The sequence below is a fragment of the Ranitomeya variabilis genome, chromosome 1, assembly GCF_051348905.1.
Source record: "Ranitomeya variabilis isolate aRanVar5 chromosome 1, aRanVar5.hap1, whole genome shotgun sequence".
Lineage (NCBI taxonomy): Eukaryota > Metazoa > Chordata > Amphibia > Anura > Dendrobatidae > Ranitomeya > Ranitomeya variabilis.
In genome coordinates, this window is record NC_135232.1 from 1168552153 (window position 1) to 1168576592 (window position 24440).

Here is a 24440-nt window from a genome sequence, read left to right on the forward strand (position 1 = left end):
AGAGGCCCACTGACTAATAGCAGAATATAGTAAGATGACTAATACGGTCAGCAAAAACCCTATCAAAATTTCCACGCTGGATATTCAAGAACCCCCGAACCGTCTAACGGCCCGGGGGGAGAATACCAGCCTCCTAGAGCTTCCAGCAAAAACAGGAATCACATTTAGTATAAGCTGGACAAAAAATAAGAGCAATGCAAATAACCAAAAAACAAGGAAGCAGGACTTAGCTTAATTTTGCAAGAACCAGGATCAGCAGACAGGAGCAAACAGAAAGGTCTGATTACAACGATGCCAGGCACCATACTGAGAATTCAGGAAGTTAATATAGCAACACCCCTGGACTAACGACCCAGGTGGGTGCCAAACTGAGGAAAGACAATCCCAGAGTCATATCACTAGTGACCACAAGAGGGAGCCAAAAAAAGTCTAATTCACAACAGTCTCCATCCTGCACCGTGTCTCCATCCTGCACCGTGTCTCCATTCTGCCCCATGTCTCCATCCTGCACCGTGTCTCCATCCTGCACCGTGTCTCCATCCTGCACCATGTCTCCATTCTGCCCTATGTCTCCATTCTGCCCCCTTGTCTCTATCTTGCCCCCATGTCTCCATTCTGCCCCGTGTCTCCATTCTGCCCCGTGTCTCCATCCTGCCCGCATGTCTCCATCCTGCCCGCATGTCTCCATCCTGCCCCGTGTCTCCATCCTGCACCGTGTCTCCATCCTGCACCGTGTCTCCATCCTGCCCCCATGTCTCCATCCTGCACCGTATCTCCATTCTGCCCCATGTCTCCATTTTGCCCCATGTCTCCATTCTGCCACATGTCTCCATTCTGCCACATGTCTCCATTCTGCCCTATGTCTCCATTCTGCCCCATGTCTCCATCCAGCATTGGGTCTCCATCCTGCCCAATGTCTCCATCCTGCACCGTGTCTCCATTCTGCCCCCCGTGTCTCCATTGTGCCCCGTGTCTCCATTCTGCATTGTGTCTCCATCCTGCACCGTGTCTCCATCCTGCCCCCATGTCTCCATCCTGCACCGTGTCTCCATTCTGCCCCATGTCTCCATTCTGCCCCCTGTCTCTATCCTGCCCCCAGTTCTCCATCCTGCCTCGTGTCTCCATCCTGCACTGTGTCTCCATCCTGCCCCATGTCTCCATCCTGCACCGTGTCTCCATCCTGCACCGTGTCTCCATTCTGCCTCATGTCTCCATTCTGCACCGTGTCTCCATCCTGCACCGTGTCTCCATCCTGCACCGTGTCTCCATTCTGCCCCATGTCTCCATTCTGCCCCGTGTCTCCATCCTGCACCGTGTCTCCATCCTGCACCGTGTCTCCATCCTGCACCGTGTCTCCATTCTGCCCCCTTGTCTCCATCCTGCACCGTGTCTCCATCCTGCACCGTGTCTCTATCTTGCCCCCGTGTCTGCATCCTGCACCGTGTCTCCATCCTGCACCGTGTCTCCATCCTGCACCGTGTCTCCATCCTGCCCCGTGTCTCCATCCTGCACCGTGTCTCCATTCTGCACCGTGTCTCCATTCTGCACCGTGTCTCCATCCTGCACCGTGTCTCCATCCTGCACCGTGTCTCCATCCTGCACCGTGTCTCCATCCTGCACCGTGTCTCCATTCTGCCCCCTTGTCTCCATCCTGCACCGTGTCTCCATCCTGCACCGTGTCTCCATTCTGCACATTGAGATTCTGGGTTGGCTATTATATCCTAAGTCTTGTGACAAGGCTCGTTAAAGGGTCAACATTGACTTGTAGGATTGCTACCATCCAATAGGTGGCACTAGAGTTCTAGCTCTCTTCCCCTCTGAAGAGACAATTTGCATAATTAACATATTACCCAGAGGAGCATTGCGGCTTTAAGTCTCCTCATCTCGGCATGCTTAGCATGTCGATCTCTGCAAGGAGAAACGATACTTCTAGACATTAGTTACTTTCAAGTGATTTATCTATTTGAACTCCATATCTTGCCATCACTACGTCTAAGGCCCTTTTTTCACCCAGCTTCCTTGCTGCTAGCAGCAGTTTTGTTGGGTTATACCAAGATTCACATACCATATGGTTGATATATGCAGATTTTTTTTATTTATTTATCATTTTACTTGCAATTTGTTTTGTTTGTGATTTTTTGTGATCGCCTTCTGCACCAACACATGCCCTATGTTCTGCAATAAAGGCATCTTTTATTCACTCAATAGTCCCTGTATCCAAATATTTTTTGGACCTCATTTTGGCACTCTTCTGTTTGATTTGTCCACTTTAATCTGAGTGGTTCTCACTATGGTGCATAGGCATGTTCAGATACAGAATATGTAGTGCCCCAGGGTCCTGGTCGTTGCAGTAATGTCATTTTCCTCTAGGGGAGAATGATGTTATGTTTGGAGGCAAAGAAGGAAAACTGCATCCAGGTATCACAAACATGCAACACATTTCACACTCCAGGCCGCCAGGGGGAGCTCTGCTCCTATTTATTAGGTCACTCCCCACACATTGGTAAAACTGGTGATCTATAGGGAAAGTTAGTTAGTTGCTGGCTGAGCTTCGCTCAGGTAGTTGGTCCCTGACAGGGGTGGGATCCTGTCAGAGATCGAGGAAGAAGGACACGGAGCTGTGCATGCCCTGAAAGCTGCAGCTCCCAGAAAGAGACACTGAAGGAGAACTGTATTGCAGAGAGGGTGAAAAAAGTCGTAGCAAGGGAGTGGATACCAGAAGGGGCCAGCCCTACACAGGCTGCCTCCTTCTGAGGCGCAGGATCCCGGTAGCCAGAACACCGAGGGAGCAACGACCCTTTATGCCTTGCTCCAGAGACCGGCAGGACACCTAATTTCATGTTACCTGTCCGCCCTACACCCAGGAGACAAGGTGGCACCCTTTAGAGGCTGGGGCATGATAGAGTCCCTATAAACCGCCTCAAGCCACTGGTCATACGGGTTTGTCCTATCCATCTGGGGGACAGAGAGAGACATAACATCTACAACATCTGTGAGGACCTTATGTGAAGCCTTAGGCAGTAAGGAACTACAACACCACGGCACTAGAGGAAGGCTACTGATTTCCACCTGGATAAGGGGACTCTGGACTTGCCTTCAAACCGGCCGGACTCTGCCTGCCCTGTGATCTGGTGCTCTGGACTGTGGATGCTGAAGCCTTCAGTAAAGGTAAAGAGACTGCAACCATGTGTCCTCGTTCTTCACTGTGCCATTCATCATTCACCATCTACACACTGGGAAGCCCTGGGGGATATACTTCACCTGTGGGAAGGTATACCATCTAGCTGCTATAACATCACCCCAGCGGACCACTTAAAGCAGCGTCGGTCACCCTGACCGAATACCACAGGTGGCGTCACGAACACAAACATTCCCCTTAAAGATCTTTCCCTTTTACATGGACGTCCCAGGGCCACGAACTGGGTTAGCCACCGTGACATCCCCCTGTGAACCGAAGGACCTGGTACCGAGTACCCCACGGCCCCATGGGGGCGATCCATCTTTGGCGTCACGAACAGGATCTACTAAAGCCTGAAAATCAGGTCATGTGCGCCTAGAGACTGTGCCAGAACTGTGCCTAACTGTGATTTATGCTAAAAGACTGTGTGACTAATGGACTGTGATTTGCCACCAAAAATTCCCACCAAAACATTACAGCGCCACGAGGAGCGCCAAAGAAGGGCGTGCCAACATGGGAGGACACTACCAAAGCGGCGCCAAAAGCGATGAACGCCCCCTCCGACTGTGGCTACGTGATGAGGACGTGCCCATCAGCCAGGGAGGTCCGCCTCCTGATTTGTAAAGGCGGGAAGAAGGAGTTCCACCCCCAGAAAATGGAGGAGCAGCGTGCATGTGCGGCCGCAGATCCAGGAGTAGGGATGGCGACCAGCGGGTACCTGAACGATGACGAAGTGACCCAGGACCATCCCAGGCGACCGGAGGCGAACCCGGACTCGTCGTTACAGGAGGATCCGGACTTCTTGGAACCGCAGGTGGAGGAGCTGAACTACCAACTCCTGGACGCAGAACTGACCGCAGTGAAGAAATGGAAGTTGGCCCTGGGCGGGAAGATCACACTGAGAGAATCGTGGTCCAGGCAGCAGCGGACTCCAGCGTCCTCATCAGCGGAGCGGACCGGCATCGGTGGAACCACATCAGACGCAGGTACAGAAAACGCCCCTGCCCCGGATCCTGCTCCTTCGACCGCTCTTCCCCCAGCTACTGATCCCGCTTCAGTGACCACTTCTCCTCCAGACTGCGACACCAGCCTTCGCTCCCCACACCACTGAGCTTGGTTTTAACATGTGAGACTCGCACGTATTTCTCGCAAGTGATAAGGAGCCCTAAGGCTGGACAACCCCTTTAATTTAATAATTAGAATAATTTTTCTAATATACTTTAATTAAAAACCACCTAGTGACAGCAGCCGAGCCTCCTGGTAACAGCAAACACTGGGGATTCACAAGCTTAATGACTTCGGAATGGAAGTAAAAAAAAAAAGGCAGGGAGTTATAGTACCGAGGGAGCAGTAGGAAATGTATGCCAAGTATTTTAGAAAAGAGATTCAATTATTACATTAAAGAGAGAGACATTTATGATGAACTTCAGATTTGGTTTCAGACCACCCTTCACCCCTTCACCCCTTCACGCCGTGGTCATTTTTCGTTTTTTCATCCCCTTCCAAGAGTCATAACTTTTTTATTTTTCTGTCCCCATAGCCATATGAAGGCTTGCTTTTTGTGGAACGAGTTGTATTTTTGAATGGCAGCATTGATTTTACCATATAGTGTACTGAAAAACGGGAAAACAAATTGAAAGTGCACTGAAATTGCAAAAAAAGTGCAGTTCCACAATTGCTTTTTTGGTATTTTATTTACCATGTTCACTAAATGGTAAAACTGACTAAGGGTACTTTCACACTTGCGTTTACCTGATCTGCGGCAGGCTGCGCACTTCCTCCGTGAAGCCCCACCCTCGGCCGCACCTCCGCCGCTAGCTCCGCCTACTTCTGCATGCGGCCGCATGCGACCTCCGTACCTATCTTTAACATTAGGTATGCAGGTCGTGCGGCTGTATGCGGATGCTGCTGCATGCGCCGCATGCAGAAGTAGGCGGAGCTAGCGGCGGAGGGCGGGGCTTCACGGAGGAAGTCCGCAGTCTGCCGCAGATCAGGTAAATGCAAGTGTGAAAGTAGCCTAAGCAATATGATTCTCCAGGTCAGTATTAGTTTACAGATACCAAACATGTACTGTATACTGTATATACTCGAGTATAAGCCGAGACCCCTAATTTTGCCACAAAAAACTGGGAAAACTTATTGACTCAAGTATAAGCCTAGGGTGGGAAATGCAGCAGCTACTGGTAAATGTCAAAAGAAAACATAGATACCAATAAAAGTAAAATGATTTGAGACATCAGTAGGTTAAGTGTTTTTGAATATCCATAATGAATCAGGAGCCCCATATAATGCTCCATACAGTTCATGATGGCCTCATAAGATGCTCCATACAAAATATACCCCATATAATGCTCCATACAAAATACGCCCCATATAATGCTCCATACAGTTCATGATGGCCGCATACGATGCTCCATAGAATAATATGCCCCATATGTTGCGATATTTACCTGTCCCCGCTCCACCGCCGCACACCGCTGTGTCTTCCGGGTTCTCTGGGTGTGACGTTCAGGCAGAGGGCGCGCACTAACCACGTCATCACTCCTTCTGACCTGAGCGTCAGTGCAGAGGATGCGGAAGACACAGCGCAGTGGTGGAACAGGGACAGGTGAATATTGCATGGCTCACCCTCCCCCGTCATACTCACCCTCCTGGCGCAGTCTCACTTCCCTGGTTATCCGTCATCCCGACACAGCAGCTCTTCCTGTGCTCAGTGGTCATGTGGTACTGCTCATTAAAGTAATGAATATGCGCTCCACCCCTATGGAAGTGGAGTCACGTCCATATTCATTACTTTAATGAGCGGTACCATGTGACCACTGAGCACAGGAAGAGCTGCTGCACCGGGACAACAGAGTGATCCAGGGAGGACTTGCAGCGATCGCGCGAGGAGTGGGTGAGTATGATGTCACAGTCGCCGGCTCCTGCCGCTCCCCCTCCTGCCGACCCCCCTGGGACAATGACTCGAGTATAAGCCGAGAGGGGCACTTTCTGCCTAAAAAAATGGGCTGAAAATCTCGGCTTATGCTCGAGTATATACGGTAGTTTATTTTTTATTTAATTGTTGAAACAAAATTCTGAAATTTGTATGAAAAATATTTTTGCATTTGTCACCATTTTCCAAGACCCGTAGCATTTCCATTTTTTAGGATTTTGGAGCTGGGTGATGGCTTATTTTTGTGCCCCGAGCTGACATTTTTATTAATACTATTTTGTTGTAGATAGGATGTTTTGATCGCCTTTGTTGCAATGTTGCAGGCGGGTACGTGGCCGCAGTGTCAGCTGGATCCCTATGGGTAATTAACCCTTTATTCAATTACAATTATCTCTATATGTATACCGTGCAGCAGAAACGTATCTGACACTTCACAGCAGACTCCGCATCACAGCGTCTCTTTAGACTGCTCTCTTACCGTTATTTGGTATAGAGTATTAAATGGAACAATTGGACATAGGAATTAGTGATGCTGTTGTCCGTTGTGAGGATAATATATAACATTGGTTGGTGGTTGTTCTGCCCATTAATGTGCAGCAAGTTAATTCACAATGTAGTACCAGTTGTCACCATTAGAGGTCATTAGGTACACATTTATCCTGTTCCTGTATCCAGGAGCATTTCGCTTTAAGCCTGTGTTCTGACTAGATCCGCCCCCTGGTTTCCCGGGCAAGAGTAGCCATTTTCCCCTGGACTTTGAGTCTTACACATGTGTTCCTGGCTCTTCCTGCAGATCATTGCTCTTGATAAGCGGACTCCGGTGAGGCACAAATGTACTTACATGTGTGTGTTATGTTAGAACAGTTATGCAGCCACTGTGTAGCAGAGTGTGTAGTTAGGCATGTTGTGCTGGTTCTCTGTATGCAGATAGATGCTTGCCTGTATAAAGTAATACAATGCTGACAGCCTGAACGTGCCCTAAGATAGCCATGATAACTGTGTATCTGTCTTATGCTGTGTTCTGTGTTAGCTCTGTAATCTCTCTGTTATTCATGTTATTGCATCCTGTAACATGCTGTAATGTGCCAAGCACTGATGCACTGTTATTTCCATTGTAGGCCCCGGTTCTCCCTACTCCTTGAAGACGTGTTCAGGTACCGTTGAGACGGCGGGGAGGAAAGCAACCGAATACTAGGTGGAGTCCATAGATGGCCAGACCTGCCTATCACTACCGACCATCCTGGAGTGCAACCAGATTCCTGACAACAGGTCAGAGATACAGTCAACGGAGGTGGCAGCACATCACCCCCACCTGAAGCGTATAGCCCACCTGATACCAGAGTTGGACCCAGAAGCCCCAATAGCTTTACTCCTGGGAAGAGATATACTACGAGCCCACAAGATTAGAGAATATATCTATGGCTCCAGGAATGCTCCATACGCACAGAGTAGAAGTAGGTAGAAGTAATAAGATGTATAACTATGTGCTTAATTCTAAAACTCTGGGCAAAACCGTCAATGAAAAAGACCTGGGTGTATGGGTGGATGACAAACTCATATTCAGTGGCCAGTGTCAGGTAGCTGCTACAAAGGCAAATAAAATAATGGGATGTATTAAAAGAGGCATAGATGCTCATGAGGAGAACATAATTTTACCTCTATACAAGTCACTAGTGCGACCACACTTAGAATACTGTGCACAGTTCTGGTCTCCGGTGTATAAGAAAGACATAGCTGAACTGGAGCGGGTGCAGAGAAGAGCGACCAAGGTTATTAGAGGACTGGGGGGTCTGCAATACCAAGATAGGTTATTACACTTGGGGCTGTTTAGTTTGGAAAAACGAAGACTAAGGGGTGATCTTATTTTAATGTATAAATATATGAGGGGACAGTACAAAGACCTTTCTGATGATCTTTTTAATCATAGACCTGAGACGAGGACAAGGGGGCATCCTCTACGTCTGGAGGAAAGAAGGTTTAAGCATAATAACAGACGCGGATTCTTTACTGTAAGAGCAGTGAGACTATGGAACTCTCTGCCGTATGATGTTGTAATGAGTGATTCATTAATTAAATTTAAGAGGGGACTGGATACCTTTCTGGAAAAGTATAATGTTACAGGGTATATACACTAGATTCCTTGATAAGGCGTTGATCCAGGGAACTAGTCTGATTGCCGTATGTGGAGTCGGGAAGGAATTTTTTTCCCCATGGTGGAGTTACTCTTTGCCACATGGGGTTTTTTTGCCTTCCCCTGGATCAACATGTTAGGGCATGTTAGGTTAGCCTATGGGTTGAACTAGATGGACTTACAGTCTTCCTTCAACCTTAATAACTATGTAACTATGTAAGAGGCTCGACCTTGGATGGGTCATTATAGGAGACGTCTGTCTAGGAGGAGCACACAAGCCAGCCTCAGTCAACAGTATGCTTACCAGCAGACTTGAAAATGGACATCCGTCTCTCTCTTCCAGCCATGTAAAAATAGTCTACTGGTAAAGGAATTACCAAACAGCACTTCCCTACCTTGCCCTTTCTCAGTTCTTACCGACGAAGACCACGCGTGTGAAAGTGAACAAGACCACATAGGATGTACAGTCTTCCACAGGACAAAGGAAGATGACAAGGTAGCAATGTCTATAGAAGACAGGATGTTCTTGGACATCATGGATAGTCAAATTGTCAAGGACAAGCCAAACAGTTGGGTTGCACCATTACCATTTCGACCTCGGAGAAGACGCCTACCCAACAACAGGGAACTGGTCTACAACCGATTCATCTCCCTCAGACACAAGTTTCAGAAGTCACCTGAGACGAAGGAACATTTCTTTACTTTCATGGGGAAGATATTCCAGAACAACCATGCAGAGATCTAAACTGCACTTCTGCACTCAGAGGAGTGTTAGTACTTGCCCATCTTCGGAGTAACCATCCAAGGAAAAATTATGCTAAGGGACTTCACCCAAGACACATCTGATTGGGACGATCCACTTCCAGTAGAAAAGGCTCACTTGTGGGCAGAGTGGAGGAAGTCTCTCGTAGCCTTGACTGACCTTCGTATGAAACTACCGTATGCTCCTTTGCCATCCACAGAAGTCAAAACACAAAAGCTCTGTATCTTCTGTGACGCATCAGTCAAAGCGATCGCAGCAGTGGCATACCTCAAAACCATAGACGAGAATGAACAATGCCATATCAGGTTTGTGATGGGCTGTACTAAATTGGCACCACTCCGTGAACACACGATACCCAGATTGGAACTCTGTGCTGCTGTCCTTACAGTGGAGTTAGCCGAGCTTATCTCAGATGGGATGAATCTAGAGATCAAAGATGCAGAGTTCTACACCAATTGCAAGGTGGTGCTGGGATACATCTGCAACAAAACGCAACGCTTCTATGTCTACGTCAGCAACCGGGTACTGAGGATAAGACGATCCACCTGCCCTAATCAGTGGCACTACATGCTTACTCACCACAATCCTGCAGACCATGCGACTAGATCCATTGTACCAAGTCATCTTAAGGACACTACATGGTTCACAGGCCCTGCCTCCTTGAACCGTTTGATGCCCCACATCAGCAGGTCTGATACATTCGAACTAGTGTATCCAGATACCGACGAAGAGCTCCGTCCTCGAGTGTCTGTTCTACATACAGTGATTTCAAGTCAACACCTCGAATCTCATTGGTTCATCAGGTTCTCAACCTGGAAGTCACTTGTTTGAGCCATCGCTTGTCTACTTCATGTAGCCCAGTCCTACAAGTCAGCACTACCTGAAAGCCAGAGACTTTGTAAAGGTTGGCATCACTAAAAACAGGCGTTTACCACTCCCAACCTGGAAAGAGCCACGATTACAATACTTCGTGTTGTACAAAGCATGTTCAATGTCTTTTGGAACAGATGGAGAAGGCAGTATCTCTCCACCCTGCAAATCAGGACAAAGAGGCAGAAAGACCACCCAAACATCCAACCTGGTGATGTTGTACTTGTCAAAGACAGTCAGTCGCATCAAAACGAGTGGCCACTCGGCCTAGTCACCAAGCCCTTTCCCAGCAAGAACGGGAAGGTGTGCAAAGTAGAGGTCAGAGTGTGCAAGCTTGGGGAGAACAAACTGTTCCTCGGGCCAGTTACTGAACTTGTATTGTTATTTTCCCCAAAAGAACCAAATAGTGGCATCCGTTGATGCCAAGCGGGGAGTGTTCTGCCCATTAATGTGCAGCAATTTAATTCACAATGTAGTACCAGTTGTCACCATTAGAGGTCATTAGGTACACATTTATCCTGTTCTGTATCCAGGAACTTATCGCTTTAAGTCTGTATTCTGACTAGAACCGCCCCCTGGTTTCCCGGGCAAGAAAGTTGTAACCATTTTCCCCCGAACCTTGAGTCTAACACACATGTTCCTGGCTCTCTCTTCCTGCAGATCATTGTCCTTGATAAGCGGATTCTGGTGAGGCACAAATGTACTTACATGTGTGTGTTATGCTAGAACAGTTATGCAGCCACTGTGTAGCAGAGTGTGTAGTTAGGCATGTTGTGCTTTGTTTCATATTGCTGGTTCTCTGTATGCAGATAGATGCTTGCTTGTATAAAGTAATGCTGACAGCCTGAACCTGCACTAAGATAGCCATGATAACTGTGTATCTGCCTTATCCTGTGTTCAGTGTTAACTCTCTAATCTCTCTGTTATTCATGTTATTGCATCCTGTAACATGCTGTAATGTGCCAAGCACTGATGCACTGTTATTTCTAGTGTTGAGCATTCCGATAATGCAAATATCGGGTATCGGCCGAAATTTGCTGTATCGGAATTCCGATACCGAGTTCTGATATTTTTGCGATATCAGATACCGGAATCGGAAGTTCCTATAGTGCAATTATGCACTATAATGGAGTGTGGGCGGTGCGTGGGCGGAGACTGCATGTCTGTGTGTGCGGGTGGGGTCTGTGTGTGCGGGCGGGGTCTGTGTGTGCGGGTGGGGTCTCTGCGTGCCTGCCAGGGCTCTGTACGGGCTGCTGGTGCTCTGTGCGGGCTGCCGGGGCTCTGTACGTGCCTGCCGGGGCTCTGTACGTGCCTGCCGGGGCTCTGTGCGTGCCTGCCGGTGCTCTTTTCGTGCCTGCTGGGGCTCTCTGCGGGCCTGCCGGGGCTCTGTGCGGGCCTGCCGGGGCTCTGTGCGGGCCTGCCGGGGCTCTGTGCGGGCCTGCCGGGGCTCTGTGCGGGCCTGACGGTGCTCTGTGCGTGCCTGCCGGGGCTCTCTACGGGCCTGCGGGACTACAAGTCCCATCGGACGATGCCTGCTACAATGACAGTGATTGACACATTAGCCAATGATGGGACAGTAGTAGTCCCATCATCCGGCTAATGTGTCGAATGGAAAAAAAAACAACTATGCATACAACATACAAACTGTTGGGGGTCAAGTTCCCGCCTCTGCACAGGGGGACAGGGGGAATCTCACGCCATCTCCGCTGCGGTCTTCCATTCTTCTCCTGCCGCAGTGGAGCTTGCTCAGCGGAGACATTGGTGCCAGCGTCTCGCTCAGTCTGACTCTGTGCAAAGGGTTACTGCTGCTTTTCCAGCTTCTGCCATTGAAGCCAGTGCTGGGCAGCGGCGAGCAGACGCTTTTGGGACTAAGTCCTGCTTTTCCCCTTCTGAGCATGCCCAGGGTAAGATCTCTCATTGGAGATCGAGGGTCACATGCTTGGATACTGCAGCAAAGCTCATTGGTTCTCCAGGAAGGTCCTGAAGTTGCTCAGGCTCTGTGGCAGCCTCTTATTGGTCCTTCTAGGAGGGTCTTGTACTTGCTGCAGCTATAAAAGGTTTGCATGGCCGCACGGCCGTGTGCTAGTATCAAATCTAAGTTATGTGCTTTGTGCCAGTGTGGTTACATGTGTATGGATTCAGGGTCCTGGCTGAAATAAGTCCCTAGAATACCGGCTCCTCCAGTGAGGAGATTGTATGATTGCGTAACCACAAACTGCTATCTGCTCAGCAGTTGCTGTGTTCTCCTGTGAGTGTAACAGGACACAGTGCTTTCTTTAGGCAACTCTGTGAAGTAACAGAGTTCGCTTCTACCACCATATAGGCCCGCCATTTGCCAGCAGCAGGTTCTCTCCTGCACGGTGGACCCCATGCTGCGAACGCACCAAATAACATCTCTCTATTTACTTGGTGCGTTCCGCCAGCCCTAACAGTATACTAGCGCTAGGGTCTGGCTAGTACATGGCGGACGATGAGCGTTTACAGCGTTACATCCAGCAGCTGGAGGGTAGGTTGGCGGCTCTTGAGCGCACAACCTCAGCTGTGGATGTTACCGCAGTCGCTGTTCAGGCTGCAAGTGTAGCTGCAGCCAGTTTGTCCTCGGCCACTGTTATGACCCCAATGGCGAGGGTCTCAGAGGAACAAGTAAGTCTGCGAAGTACAAAAATCCAGCTCATAGGGCAGTGGTAACTGGGTTGACCATATATCTACTCCTAACGCCAACACTAGAAGTAGCCGGGGAACATGCCTACGTTGGTCGCTAGATGTCTCGCGCCAGCCGGAGGACTAACTACCCCTAGAAGAGGAAAACAAAGACCTCTCTTGCCTCCAGAGAATAGACCCCAAAAGTTGGATACAAGCCCCCCACAAATAATAACGGTGAGGTAAGAGGAAATGACAAACACAGAGATGAACTAGGTTTAGCAAAGAGAGGCCCACTTACTAATAGCAGAATGTAGTAAGATAACTTATATGGTCAACAAAAACCCTATCAAAAATCCACACTGGAAATTCAAGAACCCCCGAACCGTCTAACGGCCCGGGGGGAGAACTCCAGCCTCCCTAGAGCTTCCAGCAAGGTTAGGATACAGATTATGTAGAAGCTGGACAAAAAAGCAAACAAAAACAAAAAGCAAAAAGCAAGAAAGCAGACTTAGCTTAATCTAGCAGGAACCAGGATCAGTAGACAAGAGCACAACAGATTAGCTCTGATTACAACGTTGCCAGGCGTTGAACTGAAGGTCCAGGGAGCTTACATAGCAACACCCCTGACCTAACGACCCAGGTGAGCATACAAGGGATGGCAGACATTCCCAGAGTCAAATCACTAGTAACCACTAGAGGGAGCCAAAAAGGTAAATTCACAACAGTACCCCCCCTTAGTGAGGGGTCACTGAACCCTCACCAAGACCACCAGGGCGATCAGGATGAGCGGTGTGAAAGGCACGAACCAAATCGGCCGCATGCACATCAGAGGCGACCACCCAGGAATTATCCTCCTGACCATAGCCCTTCCACTTGACCAGGTACTGAAGCCTCCGCCTGGAGAGACGAGAATCTAAGATCTTCTCCACCACGTACTCCAACTCGCCCTCAACCAACACCGGAGCAGGAGGCTCAGCAGAAGGGACCACAGGCACAACGTACCGCCGCAACAAGGACCTATGAAGTACGTTGTGAATGGCAAACGACACCGGAAGATCCAGGCGAAAGGATACAGGATTAAGGATTTCCAATATCTTGTAAGGACCAATGAAGCGAGGCTTAAATTTGGGAGAGGAGACCTTCATAGGAACAAATCGAGAAGACAGCCATACCAAATCCCCAACGCGAAGTTGGGGACCCACACCGCGGCGGCGGTTGGCAAAACGCTGAGCCTTCTCCTGTGACAACTTCAAGTTGTCCACCACATGACTCCAGATCCGCTGCAACCTATCCACCACAGAATCCACCCCAGGACAGTCAGAAGGCTCCACATGTCCCGAGGAAAAACGAGGATGGAAACCAGAGTTGCAGAAAAATGGCGAAACCAAGGTGGCGGAACTAGCCCGATTATTAAGGGCAAATTCAGCCAACGGCAAGAAGGTCACCCAATCATCCTGATCAGAAGAGACAAAACACCTCAAATAAGCCTCCAGAGTCTGATTAGTTCGCTCCGTTTGTCCGTTAGTCTGGGGATGAAAAGCGGAGGAAAACGACAAATCAATGCCCATCCTACCACAAAAGGATCGCCAGAACCTGGAAACAAACTGGGATCCTCTGTCCGACACAATATTCTCAGGAATGCCGTGCAAACGAACCACGTTCTGGAAGAACACAGGAACCAGATCAGAAGAGGAGGGCAGCTTAGGCAAAGGAACCAAATGGACCATCTTGGAGAAACGATCACATATCACCCAGATGACAGACATGCCCCGAGACACCGGAAGATCAGAAATGAAATCCATAGAGATGTGTGTCCAAGGTCTCTTCGGGACAGGCAAGGGCAAGAGCAACCCGCTGGCACGAGAACAGCAAGGCTTAGCTCGAGCACAAGTTCCACAGGACTGCACAAATGACCGCACATCCCTTGACAAGGAAGGCCACCAAAAGGACCTGGCCACCAGATCTCTGGTGCCAAAAATTCCCGGGTGCCCTGCCAACACTGAGGAATGAACCTCGGAAATGACTCTGCTGGTCCATTTAGCAGGCACAAACAATCTGTCAGACGGACAAGAGTCAGGCCTACCAGCCTGAAATCTCTGCAACACACGTCGCAGATCCGGAGAAATAGCTGACAAGATAACTCCTTCCTTAAGAATACCCACAGGTTCAGCGACTCCAGGAGCATCAGGCACAAAGCTCCTAGACAGAGCATCGGCCTTCACATTCTTAGAACCTGGTAAATACGAGACCACAAAGTCAAAACGGGAGAAAAACAATGACCAGCGGGCCTGTCTAGGATTCAGGCGTTTAGCAGACTCGAGATACATCAGATTTTTGTGATCAGTCAAGACCACCACACGATGCTTAGCACCCTCGAGCCAATGACGCCACTCCTCAAATGCCCACTTCATGGCCAACAACTCCCGATTGCCCACATCATAATTTCGCTCTGCCGGCGAAAACTTCCTGGAGAAAAAGGCACAAGGTCTCATAGAAGAGCAACCAGGGCCTCTCTGCGACAAAACGGCCCCTGCCCCAATCTCCGAAGCATCCACCTCCACCTGAAAGGGAAGTGAGGTGTCAGGTTGGCACAAAACAGGCGCCGAAGTAAACCGGCATTTCAACTCCTGGAAAGCCTCCACGGCAGCAGGAGCCCAGTTAGCTACATCAGAGCCTTTCTTGGTCATATCCGTCAATGGTTTAACAACGCTAGAAAAATTTGCGATAAAACGACGGTAGAAGTTAGCAAAACCCAAGAACTTCTGAAGACTCTTAACTGACGAGGGTTGAGTCCAATCATGAATAGCTCGGACCTTGACTGGGTCCATCTCCACAGCAGAAGGGGAAAAAATGAACCCCAAAAAGGGAACCCTCTGTACACCAAAGAGACACTTTGAGCCTTAAACAAACAAAGAATTTTCACGCAAAATCTTAAAAACCATCCTGACCTGCTCCACATGCGAGTCCCAATCATCAGAAAAAAACTGAATATCATCCAGATAAACAATCAAAAATTTATCCAGATACTTCCGGAAAATGTCATGCATGAAGGACTGAAAAACTGAAGGTGCATTAGAGAGCCCAAATGGCATCACCAAGTACTCAAAATGACCTTCGGGCGTATTGAATGCGGTTTTCCATTCATCGCCTTGCTTAATGCGCACAAGGTTGTACGCACCACGAAGATCTATCTTGGTGAACCACTTGGCACCTTTAATCCGGGCAAACAAGTCTGACAACAGCGGCAAAGGATACTGAAATTTGACAGTGATCTTGTTTAAAAGCCGATAGTCAATACAAGGCCTCAAAGATCCGTCCTTTTTGGCCACAAAAAAGAATCCCGCACCAAGAGGGGAAGAAGAAGGACGGATATGCCCCTTCTCAAGAGACTCCTTGATATATGAACGCATCGCGGTATGTTCAGGTACCGACAAATTAAACAGTCTCCCCTTAGGAAACTTACTGCCAGGAATCAAATCTATTGCACAGTCACAGTCCCTATGAGGAGGCAGTGCACTGGACTTAGACTCGCTGAAGACATCCTGATAATCAGACAAATACGCCGGAACTTCCGAAGGCGTAGAAGAAGCAATAGACAAGGCAGGGAATCTCCATGAATTCCATGGCAGCCCCAACTTGACACCGACATTGCCTTCCAGTCCAAGACTGGATTATGGGTCTGTAACCATGGCAAACCCAAAACAACCAAATCATGCATCTTATGCAGAACAAGAAAACGTATCACCTCCCGATGTTCGGGAGTCATGCACATGGTAACCTGTGTCCAAAACTGCGGTTTATTTTTTGCCAAAGGCGTAGCATCAATACCCCTAAGAGGGATAGGATTTTCCAATGGCTCCAGAACAAAACCGCAGCGCTTGGCAAATGACAGATCCATCAGACTCAGGGCAGCACCTGAGTCTACAAACGCCATGACAGGATACGATGACAGTGAGCAAATCAAAGTTACAGATAGAATAAATTTAGGTTGCAAATTACCAATGGCGACAGGACTAACAACCCTAGTAAGACGTTTAGAGCATGCTGAGATAACATGTGTAGAATCACCACAGTAGTAACACAAGCCATTCTGGCGTCTATGAATTTTCCGCTCATTTCTAGTCAGGATTCTATCACATTGCATTAAATCAGGTGCCTGTTCAGACAACACCATGAGGGAATTTGCGGTTTTGCGCTCCCGCAACCGCCGGTCGATTTGAATTGCCAGGGCCATGGAATCATTCAGACCTGTGGGAATGGGAAAACCCACCATCACATTCTTAATGGCTTCAGAAAGGCCATTTCTGAAATTTGCAGCCAATGCACACTCGTTCCACTGGGTCAGCACGGACCATTTCCGAAATTTTTGGCAATACACTTCAGCCTCGTCCTGGCCCTGAGACATAGCCAGCAAGGCTTTTTCTGCCTGAATCTCAAGATTGGGTTCCTCATAAAGCAAACCGAGCGCCAGAAAAAACGCATCAATATCAGCCAATGCCGGATCTCCTGGCGCCAGCGAGAAGGCCCAATCCTGAGGGTCGCCCCGTAAAAAAGAAATAACAATTTTCACTTGCTGAGCGGAGTCTCCAGATGAACAGGGTCTCAGGGACAAAAACAATTTACAATTATTCCTGAAATTTCTAAATTTAAATCGGTCTCCGGAAAACAGTTCAGGAATCGGTATCTTAGGTTCTGACATAGGATTTCTGATAACATAATCTTGTATGCCCTGCACACGAGCAGTAAGCTGGTCCACACCTGTAATCAAGGTCTGGACATTCATGTCTGCAGCAAACACAAGCCACTCAGAGGTAAAGGGGAAAAGAAAAAAAAATGAGAAAGAGAAAAAAAAACTCAGAATTTTCTTTCTTATAATCCCGCTTCTGCAATGCATTTAACATTTAATACTGGCCTGGCAAACTGTTATGACCCCAATGGCGAGGGTCTCAGAGGAACAAGTAAGTCTGCGAAGTACAAAAATCCAGCTCATAGGGCAGTGGTAACTGGGTTGACCATATATCTACTCCTAACGCCAACACTAGAAGTAGCCGGGGAACATGCCTACGTTGGTCGCTAGATGTCTCGCGCCAGCCGGAGGACTAACTACCCCTAGAAGAGGAAAACAAAGACCTCTCTTGCCTCCAGAGAATAGACCCCAAAAGTAGGATAGTAGCCCCCCACAAATAATAACGGTGAGGTAAGAGGAAATGACAAACACAGAGATGAACTAGGTTTAGCAAAGAGAGGCCCACTTACTAATAGCAGAATGTAGTAAGATAACTTATATGGTCAACAAAAACCCTATCAAAAATCCACACTGGAAATTCAAGAACCCCCGAACCGTCTAACGGCCTCCCTAGAGCTTCCAGCAAGGTTAGGATACAGATTATGTACAAGCTGGACAAAAAAGCAAACAAAAACAAATAGCAAAAAGCAAGAAAGCAGACTTAGCTTAATCTAGCAGGAACCAGGATCAGTAGACAAAAGCACAACAGATTAGCTCTGATTACAACGTTGCCAGGCATTGAACTGAAGGTCCAGGGAGCTTACATAGCAACACCCCTGACCTAACGACCCAGGTGAGCATACAAGGGATGGCAGACATTCCCAGAGTCAAATCACTAGTAACCACTAGAGGGAGCCAAAAAGGTAAATTCACAACAGGCCACCCCTGCTCCGACTTTATCCCATCTCCCACTTCCAGACAAGTTTGCTGGTGACAGTAAGCTATTTCGGGGATTCGTGAGTCAGTGCTCCATACATCTAGAGCTCCTGGCTGCACGTTTTCCTACGGAACGGGCAAAAGTGGGATTTATTTTATCCCTTTTGTCGGGCAGGGTGTTGGCGTGGGCAACGCCGCTATGGGAGCATAATGATCGCGTGGTGCAAAGTGCTCCTCTCTTCCTGGACGCTTTGCAACAGGTCTTTTGGGGACATTGTGTCACCCACGATACCGTGCTCCAATTGTTGCCAATAACACAGGGTTCGTCCATGGTCAGCCACTTCGCTGTCCAATTCCAGACTCTGGTCTCAGAGCTGGAGTGGCTGGATAAAGTCCTAATTCCGGTGTTCTGGAAAGGACTGGCAGACCATGTGAAGGACGCCTTGGCTACCAGGGAGATTCCCGCCACACTGGAGGAGCTCATTTCTATATCTACCAGCACTGACCTCCGTTTTAACGAGTGGAGGTTAGAGCGGACCCAGTGTAGGCAGAGGTTTCGGCTGGCTCCTACCTTCACCAGTCCTCTAGAATCTCCTGTTCATGCATCTGACACCCATGAGGCCATGGAGGTTTCTCGAGCAGGACCTAAGTTTCGGACCACCTGAGTACCCGTGGTTTGTAAAGATTGCCAACAACAAGGACATTATGCCAATAAATGTCCACGGCGGTCGGGAAAACGATCGTATCTAGTGACCATTGGAGGAGGTTCACTAGACACAGCAGCATTTCCTCCAAGTTGTTCTTTAAAGGGACAATCAAGTTTGGCTCATCCTCTCTGACAGTCGAGCTTTGTGTGGACTCTGGAGCAGAGGGGAATTTCATGTCCTCTGCTTTTTACCTGCGCCATGCAATACCTCTGGTGATGCTCGCCAAACCAGTGACTGTTAGAGTAGTGAATGGGTCAACACTTCCCTCACAAATCACACACCAGACTGTCCCTTTCAAGTTATCCATGTCCCCTTCCCACCAGGAGATTATTTCCCTTATTGTTCTTCCCGAGGGAATGGACGAGATTCTGCTGGGAATACCCTGGCTCCGTTTCCACTCCCCACATATTGAGTGGACCTCAGGGAGGATATTGGGTTGGAGTGATTCATGTAAGGGCAGATGTGTGAATGAATGCGTTCAGGTTTCCACTACTGAGATACCCGCAGATCTCTCTTCGCTTCCCAAGTGCTATTGGTCCTATGCAGACGTCTTCTCCAAAAAGGCTGCGGAGACCCTTCCGCCTCACCGCCCCTATGACTGTCCTATTGATCTCTTGCCTGGAGCAGAACCTCCTCGGGGACGGGTCTATCCCCTCTCTCTCCCGGAAACGGAGTCTATGTCCCAATACATCCAGGAGAATGTGGCAAGAGGATTCATTAGGAAGTCAGTGTCACCTGCTGGGGCGGGGTTTTCCTTCGTGCAGAAGAAGAACGGAGAATTACGCCCATGCATAGATTACAGGGGTCTTAACGCCATCACCGTTAAGAATAAGTACCCATTGCCTCTGATTTCTGAGCCCTTTGATAGGCTACGGGGAGCAAGGGTATTTACCAAATTAGATCTGCGGGGTGCTTATAACCTGATTCGCATCCGTGAGGGGGACGAATGGAAGATGGCATTTAATACCAGGGATGGGCACTATGAGTATCTGGTGATGCCCTTTGGCCTCTGTAATGCCCCAGCCGTTTTCCAAGACTTTGTTAACGATATCTTCCGGGATATGCTCTCCACCTTGGTCGTAGTCTATTTGGATGATATTCTCATCTTCTTTCCAGATATTGACTCCCACCGGAGAGATGTTGGCAGAGTCTTTGACCTCTTACGGGCAAAGTACCTCTATGCAAAGTTGGAGAAGTGTATGTTTGAGCAGGAGTCTTTACCTTTCCTGGGCTATATAATCTCCGCCCAGGGATTGGCTATGGATCCTGCCAAACTACAGGCTGTGATGGACTGGCAAGAACCCCATTCTCTTAAAGCGGTGCAGTGCTTTATGGGGTTCATCAATTTCTATTGTCAGGTCATTCCCCACTTCTCAACTTTGGTAGCTCCCTTGGTAGCCCTCACCAAGAAGGGAGCAAATCCCAAATTGTGGTCTGAAGAGGTCTCCAAGGCTTTTTCTTCTATTAAGTCTCATTTTGCTAGCGCTCCCATCTTACATCGTCCCGATGTTGATAAGCCGTTTATAATGGAGGTGGATGCCTCATCTGTTGGTGCTGGAGCAGTCCTCTTCCAAAAGGATGCTCAAGGTCAGAAGCATCCTTGCTTCTTCTTCTCCAAGACCTTCACACCAGCGGAGAGGAATTATTCCATCGGGGACAGGGAGTTGCTAGCAATGAAGTTAGCCTTCTCGGAGTGGAGACATCTTTTGGAGGGGGCTTGCTTTCCCTTCCAAGTTTTCACGGACCACAAAAATTTGGTTTATTTACAAACAGCCCAGTGGCTAAATTCTCGTCAGACCAGATGGTCCTTGTTCTTCTCTCGGTTCCACTTCACCCTCCATTATCTCACTGGGGAGAAGAACATTCGTGCTGACGCCCTCTCTCGCTCCATTGTGTCATCTGAGGAGGAGGAAGGGGAGCCTCTGCTTATTGTCCCTTCTGAGAGCCTGAGAACCATAGCTCCGGTTTTGCTAGAGTCTGTGCCTCCGCGCAAGACTTTCGTACCCATTAATTTGCGACCAGAGGTTCTCTCTTGGGCTCATTCGTCCAGGGTGGGTGGACACTTTGGGACAAAGAGGACATCTGAGCTGCTGGTGACGACGTACTTGTGACCACATATGGTCCGTGACGTCGGAGATTATATTCGGGCGTGTGTCTCCTGCGCCAAAAATAAGTCTCCTCGACAACGGCCAGCTGGGTTACTCTATCCCTTGCCGGAGGCAGACAGGCCCTGGGAGGTGGTCGGGATGGACTTTGTGGTGGGTTTGCCCAAATCTCATGGCTGTACTATCATTTGGGTTATCACCGATCATTTTTCTAAACTGGTGCATTTGGTGCCACTTCCACGGCTACCTTCTGCACGGGCCTTGGCAGCGTTGTTCATAAAACACATCTTCCGCCTACACGGTATGCCGGACAAAATTGTCAGTGACCGGGGTCCCCAGTTTGCGTCTCGGTTCTGGAGAGAGCTTTGTCGTCTTCTCAGCATTGAGCTGAATCTCTCTTCCACATATCATCCCAAGACGAATGGGTTGGTAGAGAGGGCCAACCAGAACTTGGTCACATATCTGCAACATTTTGTCTCAGCCAGGCAGGATGACTGGGCATCCTTGCTATCGTGGGCGGTGTTTGCGCTAAAACAACGCCGTAGCCGACTCCACTGGACAAACCCCATTCCTCCTTAACTATGGCCAGAATCCGCGGGTACCTGTGTCTATGCCCGTGTCTTCCACCGACTCCAGGGTGGCAGACTGGGCTGTGGAGGCACGGGACATTTGGGACCGCACTCAGGATGCCATTCGGGTCTCCAAGGAGAGAATGGGGGCCTCCGCCGATGCTCATCGGCACCCCGCTCCGACCTTTGCTCCTGGCGACTTGGTGTGGCCTGTAACATCAGGCTGCGAGTTGAGTCCATTAAGTTTGCACCTCGCTACTTGGGTCCCTTCAAGGTCCTCGAACAGGTTAACCCTGTGGTCTACCATCTGGCCCTTCCTCCACGCCTGGGTATCACCGACACCTTTCATGTGTCCCTCTTGAAGCCCGTATACATGTCCCGGTTTTCCGAGTCATCTGCCGGGACATCGGGTTCGTCTATGGACGATTACGAGGTGAACGCTATTTTAGGGTGCAAGGTGGTACGTGGCAAAAAATTCTATTTGGTGGATTGGAAGGGTTATGGCCCAGAGGACAGGTCCTGGGAGCCTGCTGAATACATTCGAGCTCCACAGCTCATTGCTGCCTTCAAATGTAGCGAGGTCCAAGGGGGGGGGGCCATGTTAGGGGTCGAGTTCCCGCCTCTGCACAGGAGGAATCTCGGGCCATCTCCGCTGCGGTCTCCCATTCTTCTCCTGTCGCAGTGGAGCCTGCTCAGCGGAGATGTTGGTCCCAGCGTCTCGCTCAGTCTGACTGTGCAAAGGGTTACTGCTGCTTTTCCAGCTTCTGCCATTGAAGCCAGTACTGGACAGCGGCGAGAGGATGCTTTTGGGACTAAGTCCTGCTTTTCCCCTTCCGAGCATGCCCAGGGTAAGATCTCTCATTGGAGATCTAGGGTCACATGCTTAGATACTGCAGCAAAACCTATTGGTTCTCCAGGAAGGTCCTGAAGTTGCTCAGGCTCTGTGGCAGCCTCTCATTGGTCCTTCTAGGATGGTCCTGTACTTGCTGCAGCTATAAAAGGTTCGCATGGCCGCATGGCCATGCGCCAGTATCAAATCTACGTTATGTGCTTTGCGCCAGTGTGGTTACCTGTGTATGTGTTCAGGGACCCGGCTGAAATAAGCCCCTGGAATACCGGCTCCTCCGGTGAGGAGATTGTATGATTGCGTAACCACAAACTGCTATCTGCTCGGCAGTTGCTGTGTTCTCCTGTGAGTGTAACAGGACACAGTGCTATCTTTAGGTGACTCTGTGAAGTAACAGAGTTCGCTTCTACCACCATATAGGGCCGCCATTTGCCAGCAGCAGGTTCTCTCCTGCACGGTGGACCCCGGGATGCGAACACACCAAATAACATCTCTCTATTTGCTCGGTGCGTTACGCCAGCCCTAACACATGCTACATACAACATACATACTACATACATACTACATACATACATACTACATACATACTACATACAACATACATACTACATATATACTACATACATACAGCATACAAACACACTACATACATACTACATACATACATACAACATACATGCATACTACAGACATACATACTACATACATACTACATACATACATACATACTACATACATACAACATACATACATACATACATACATACTACATACAGCATACTACATACATACTACATACATACATACAACATACAATACATTCATACATTACATACATATAGACATACAGTACATATAACAGAGTACATACTCACCATCACTTGTCACTTTGTTCCCTGAAGCCAGTGTCATCTGTAAAAAAGATTAAAATAACAAACAACCAATATACTCCCTGATCCGCAGAAATCCACGAGTGTCCCACGACGATCTCCCGTGGAGAACGGCAGCATCAGCTGATGCAACCGCTCTCCAGGGGCTCCAGGAACACAATGACGGGAGGAAGGTATCCTTTCACACTGTATTCCTCCGCCGCTGTAAAAAAATAGTCCCTAGTCTCACTTTTGGCATTGCTGTGTGAGAAATTTTCCCACGCAGCAATTGCCATAAAGTGAGACTTTGAACTATAGTAACCTCAGTGATGCACTGCAGGAGCCATTGTCTCCTGTCAGTGTGTCACTGAGGGTCTTATAGAGCAGTGACATCACCCGATGTCACTGTTCTATAGGGGAGATCGTCGTGGGACACTCGCTATTAATTGGACTACGGCGGACAGGTAGTATACGGTTTATTATTTTACGTTTTTTGCAGGCGCTGAAGTATGGTAAGTATGGTTAAATGAAGAATATTAAAATACTTTTTTCCTAATGTGGGTGTGGTTTTTTAACCCTTTCCTACTATTGGATTAATAATGGATAGGTGTCTTATTGACGCCTCTCCGTTATTAACCCGGCTTAATGTCACCTTACAATAGCAAGGTGACATTAAACCCTTATTACCCCATATCCCACCGCTACACGGAGCCATTTCTGGGGCGGCTGCGGACTGGTATTTGTAGCCGGGGGGGGCAAGATCCATGGCCCCTCTCTAGGCTATGAATATCAGCCCGCAGCTGTCTGCGTAGCCTTTCTGGCTAAAAAATATAGGGGGACCCCACATCATTTTTTTTTGGGGGGGTCCCCCTATTTTAATAGCCAGTAAAGCCTACGCAGGCAGCTGTGGGCTGATAATCATAGCAGGCTACAAATATTGGCCCCCGGCCGTCGGCTTTCCCCCTCTGGCGCAGAAACTTGCGCGGGAGCCTGTTATGACCCCAATGGCGAGGGTCTCAGAGGAACGTGGAAGTCTGCAGAATACAAAAATCCAGCTCATAGGGCAGTGGTAACTGGGTTGACCATATATCTACTCCTAACGCCAACACTAGAAGTAGCCGGGGATCATTCCTACGTTGATTCTAGATGACACGCGCCAGC

At 48.8% G+C, this 24440-nt stretch overlaps 1 protein-coding gene across 1 annotated transcript in view; it reads right to left on the reverse strand.

Moving 5' to 3' along the window:
- LOC143801352 (uncharacterized) overlaps positions 1 to 24440 on the reverse strand; it is a 102306-nt gene that overhangs the window by 25087 nt on the left and 52779 nt on the right. The window lies entirely within an intron of this gene.